Source organism: Limulus polyphemus, unplaced genomic scaffold (assembly GCF_000517525.1).
Source record: "Limulus polyphemus unplaced genomic scaffold, Limulus_polyphemus-2.1.2 Scaffold4749, whole genome shotgun sequence".
NCBI lineage: Eukaryota > Metazoa > Arthropoda > Merostomata > Xiphosura > Limulidae > Limulus > Limulus polyphemus.
The window spans coordinates 71,706-77,830 of NW_013670359.1; positions in this window are offsets into that span (position 1 = coordinate 71,706).

Below are 6,125 nucleotides of genomic sequence, written 5' to 3' on the forward strand. Positions count from 1 at the left end.
CAAAGAACTATTGGGCAGAATGGGACCAGTTGAAGCTTGAAGATGGTATTCTTCTCCAGAAATGGGAAACTGCAGATGGGAAGGTGACGACCTGACAAACGGTTATACCGAGAAAGTTACGGGAAGTTGTGCTACATCAATCTCATGATTGTTTAACAGGAGGGCATCTCGGAGTTAAGAAGACATTGAGTCACCTACGGCAGAGATTTTACTGGATAGGTATGAGGCAAAATGTGAAAGAATGGTGCAGGACATGCAGTACATGTTGTGCTAAAAGGGGACCCAAGCATAAAGGACGTGCTCCAATAAAGTTATATCAAGTTGCTGCACCAATGGAAAGAGTGGCCGTTGACATTGCTGGTCCTTTGCCCCAAACTTGTGCTGGAAACAGGTACATTTGTGTGGTGATTGATTATTTCACCAAGTGTCCTGAGGCATATACAATACCAAATCAGGAAGCTACAACTGTAGCTTCGGCTATTAGTAATTTCTTCTTCAGATTTGGTATGCCATACGAACTGCTTTCAGATAAAGGCCGTAACTTTAAATCAGCTGTGTTCCAAGAATGCTGCAAGTTGTTTGGCATCCAAAAGACCAGGACAACGCCATTTCACCCACAATCACCTGAAAAAGCCACTGTCGAAGAAGAAACTCTACTCGGTTTTGAGAAGGGAAACAGTGAAGCCCTTCATGAAGTTACTACCATTGATGTGACTATTACCAATAATAGGACAATTCCTGATGTAGCGGATGAACCTCACATGAAGCAGAAGCCAATGAGACAGAGACCAGTACAGAAGGTACATCCCATAAAATTAAGAGACTTTGTTGAATTTAAATTTTGTGTTTGTAAATTCTGTCCATTTAATTAAGTTATTGTCAATTATCTATTGGTTTAATGTAAGTGGCTATTGTTTGGGATGATCAATACTAAGGATGGGGCAGTCACGGAAGTCACGTGATGAGTTTCTAGAAGGATCAGGGAACATTACAAATAATCCATTATTTGCTAGATGCCCTCTATTCCTGTATGGTGCACCAGATAAAGGGAGACAATTAATCGGAATTGAATTGCAGACAGGCAGAGATAGAGGTGGACAATTGAGTCAAGCACGGTAGTGACTATAAGTAAAGTGCGTGAATCGTTGTGAATTATAGTGTGTTTTTAAGTAAAAGTGACTGTGGAAATTATGTGCATTGCAAAGTTGTATTGAGAAAGAATAAACTAGTTTTATTTAAGAAAGAATTTGTATCGCTGAAGTTTTTTGGAAAAAATTTCTACGAAAATTGACCAACAACCAGATACGTAACAATATCTTGCAAATGTTTTTCATATGTATCATTGATATCCTGTTTTTCTCCACAGTTCTCCCCACAGAACTGTTTGTCAAGCACTGAAAGTTTTTTTTTAAATTGGTAATATTTTATTACATGTTCCACAGTTGTGGTGTTGCTATATTTTTACTCAGAATTTAGTCCAGTTGTCTTTCGAAGCATTATCACGTGACGCACGCAAGTAGACTGAGCACTACGCTCATAGATGGAGGAAGTTTGACAATGGCAAGAGCACTGCCTTGGTCTAGTTGAAGAGGAGGAAAATGTTAATAGCTCTTGTTACACGAATAAAACCAGGACAACTGAAGTTAAGATCCTGGAATTGACGGGTAGTTAGACTGTCTGTAATAGTTAGGATTTCTAACATAGTTAGGAATTTCATTTATTTCGGAGAACCTAGGGCTTTCAATTATTTATTTTCATGAACTCAGATTTTCCAATAATGTATTTCAGTGTTATCTCAAGGATTATTATCAGAACAAAGAGTTGGGCCTTGAACAACAGAAAGTTCTCGAATCTCGGGTTACTGGTGAGTTGCGCCTCGAACAACAGAAAGTTCTCGAATCTCGGGCTATTGGTGAGTTGGGCCTCGAACAAGAGGAAGTTTTCGAATTTCGGGTTATTGGTGAGTTGGGCCTCGAACAACAGAAAGCTCTCGAATTTTGGCTTATTGGTGAGTTGGACCTCGAACAACAGAAAGCTCTTGAATAATCTCGGCTTATTGGTGAGTTGGGCCTTGAACAACAGGAAGTTCTCGAATCTCGGGTTATTTGTGAGTTGGGCCTTGAACAACAGAAAGTTCTCGAGTCTCGGGTTATTGGTAAGTTGGGCCTTAAACAATAGAAAGTTCTTGAATATTGGATTATTGATGAGTTGGGCCTTGAATAACATAAAGTTCTCGAATCTCGAGTTATTGTTGAGTTGGGCCTAGAACAACAGGAAGTTCTCGAATCTCGGTTATTGGTGAGTTGGGCCTTGAACAACAGGAAGTTCTCGAATCTCAAGTTTTGTGGTGAGTTGGGCTTTGAACAACAGAAGGTTCTCGAATCTCGGGGTTCGGTGAGTTAGGCCTTGAACAAATGTAGGTTCTCAAATCTCAGGGTTTGTGGTGAGTTTGACTTTGAACAACAGAAGGTTGTCGATTATTGGGGTTTTGGGGGAATTGGGTCTTGAACAATAAGAGATTCTACAATTTTGGGGTTTGTGGTAGATTTCCCCTTTTCGTGCAACGATGTGGACCATGAGATGAAAGAGACTAAGAATGTAATGTTAAAAATATAATAGGCCTATGATAATGTTTTATGACAAGTATAATTAATCAAGACTCAGTCATCCAGACACAAAACATTATTTAATAACAATCAAAAAAATACAGATTAATACACTACACAAGAATAACACAGTGCCAAATGATCGCGAGTAAGAGTGCTGAAGTGACATGAAACTTTAATTAAAACTAAAGTACTAGAATAAACCCTAACTTAAGTTCAAGACAATTAAGTACAAAATCTAAATCACCTCAGTGAGATCCAGTTTCACTGCAAGTAAACTTCTCTGCAGCACAAAAGCTCATTTCACTTACAGAGAACATGATAAACAAAGAAGGAAAGCAAGTATTTACTTACGTTCTAAAGTTAATAGTAAACAGTTTGTTCAGGAAAAGCGAACGCCTGCAGCATTTTTGGATACAACCAATTTCCCCTTGAAGTATCAGATAGGCTGTCTTGGTTTATGTTGAATTTTGCACAAAGCAACAGGAGAGCTACCTGCACTAGCCACCCCTAATTTAGCAGTGATAGACTAGAGGGAAGGCAGCTAGTCAACATCACCCACTTCCAACTGTTGGATTACTCTTTTAACAACGAAAAGTTGGATTTACTGTCACATTATAATGTCTCCACAGCTGAAAGGGCGAGAATGTTTGGTGGGACTGGGATTCGAATCCGCGGCCCCTAGTTTACGAGTTGAGTGCCCTAAACACCGGGCTATCAGACAGGCAAGCTCATAAAGAACAACAGATTCCGTCAAGAAATAAGGGATGTTCTATAGTTGATAAGTTGACTGGGGTTTAAGTGACTTGAGAAATAAACAGATTGTACACATTTGAAGGACACTGAAAACAATTTCGGTTTAGACTCAACATACAAAATGTTTGGGTACCTGTGTAGAAAAGAAGACGATCGACTACTCGTCAATTTTCTGTTTTCAAGACGATCCTCTGCCGAACTAGTCATGATGGGAACCAAGTAGAACCGATTACAGAACTCATCAGGAAAACTCGCCTTCTTTGTCCAGTGTCATTTCGTGACATTTGTTCTCTTATAGCATTCGTCAGTTATTTTTTAATCAACCCAGCCAACAAAGGATATCACCGTGCCAATACTTTTAAGTACTGCTACCATACTGCATGGATACTAAATATCCCAAAAATTGTCAAAAATCTCTATATCAGTAAAACAGATAGAAATCACATGATATGCTTGCATATCACACACCTCACACTGTACATAAACTTTAGGAATTGCAGAAACTGAACATAAAACCAAGATAATTCAGCAAATCATATCTGCTGAATACCACGAAAATTGAGAAGTAACGAACGCTCACGATTTTTACGAGTTATCTCTGTTGGGAAGCAGGGGGCGTGTAAAGTAAGAGCGTGACTGCTTGTCACTTTTTGCTATTTTCCTAACAAAATCAGCTTAATTTCTTAATTAAACGGTTCCATCTTCTTATAAGAAAAACAGACAACTTTGATATTGACACGAAAATTCCGCTTTTTAATGAAAGAAAGCAACCCAAAGGAAAATTATGAAAAACAAAAATTAGTAACTTGATTGAGTGCCTGGCTGCGACCCAAAAAAAAATTATGAAAAACAAAACAATTCAACTAATTCTAGTTCCTAAGTAAAGTGTTGGAAAAGATTTACTATTTCCTCATACAACCTTTCTATCAGCCAAGAACTGTTAATAATTTACTTCAACAACTCAAGTTTGGCAATTATTTGTATCAATAATTTATTTCGAAAAATCCAAATCTTTCAATAATTTCTTTTCATAATGAAAACATCAAACAATTATCTGTGTGTCCAGGATATTCAGTGTAAGAAGTTTTACATGGTGAAAACACCAAACAATTATCTGTGTGTCCAGGATATTCAATGTAAGAAGTTTTACATGGTGAAAACACCAAACAATTATCTGTGTGTCCAGGATATTCAATGTAAGAAGTTTTACATGGTGAAAACACCAAACAATTATCTGTGTATCCAGGATATTCAATGTAAGGAGTTTTACATGGTGAAAACACCAAACAATTATCTGTTTGTCAAGGATATTCAATGTAAGAAGTTTCACATGGTAAAAACACCCAAACAATTATCTGTGTGTTCAGGATATTCAATGTAAGAAGTTTTACATGGTGAAAACATTAAACAATTATCTGTGTGTCCAGGATATTCAATGTAAGGAGTTTTACATGGTGAAAACACCAAACAATTATCTGTTTGTCAAGGATATTCAATGTAAGAAGTTTCACATGGTAAAAACATCAAACAATTATCTGTGTGTTCAGGATATTCAATGTAAGAAGTTTCACATGGTAAAAACACCCAAACAATTATCTGTGTGTTCAGGATATTCAATGTAAGAAGTTTTACATGGTGAAAACACTAAACAATTATCTGTGTGTCCAGGATATTCAATGTAAGAAGTTTTACATGGTGAAAACATCAAACAATTATCTGTGTGTCCAGGATATTCAATGTAAGAAGTTTTACATGGTAAAAACACCCAAAGAATTATCTGTGTAGAAGATACGATAGTTCTTCTCTGTACCAGGTAACATGATGTGTTTTACATTTCTATATTTTATAATACAGACTATTACAGTGTATACTGCATACAGATAATTAGTCGGACTGTGTATGAACTTTTAGCGTATTGTTACACCTCTGTGTTCGGTGGTTAATTACCCATTAAAATTCTTTCCGAAGAACTTCAGCGATACAAGTCCTTTCTTAAATAAAACTAGTTTATTCTTTCTCAATACAACTTTGCAATACTCTTAATTTTCACAGTCACTTTAACTGAAACGCATGCTATAATTCACGCACGTTACTTACGGTCACTACCGCACTTGACTCAATTGTCTGTTTCTGCCTGTCTGCAATTATCTATACCATCACTTTATTTGCCGGCTTATATACTATAAGAGCGCGTGTTTAGCGTGTTCCTCGATCTTTCTAGAACTCCAGCGCATGCTCACAGCATCGTGCGACTTCCACTGTCATAACACTGCCCCGTCCTCAGTATTGTTCACCCCGAACAATAGCCACTTACACTAAACCAATAGATAATTAACAATAACTTAATTAAATGGACAGAATTTATAAACACAAAATTAAAATTCAACAAAGTCTCTTAATTTTATGGGATGTATCTTCCGTACTGGTCTCTGTCTCATTGGCTTCTGCTTCAAGTGAGGTTCATCTGCTACATCAGGAATTGTCCTATTATCGGTAATAGTCACATCAGTGGTAGTAACTTCATGAAGGGCTTCACTGTTTCCCTTCTCAAAACCGAGTAGACTTTCTTCTTCGACAGCGGCTTTTTCAGATGACACGTCTTCAGCGGCGTCTTTTGTTCCATTATTCACTTCGTCCCAACTGAAATGTCCTGGACTGTGATAATGCCAAAGCCTGTTGGCATGCACCACCTTTGGCTTACCTCGCCGACCACATTTTATTCAGAAAGTCACGTCTGAGAGATGATCCACAATGTCATATGGG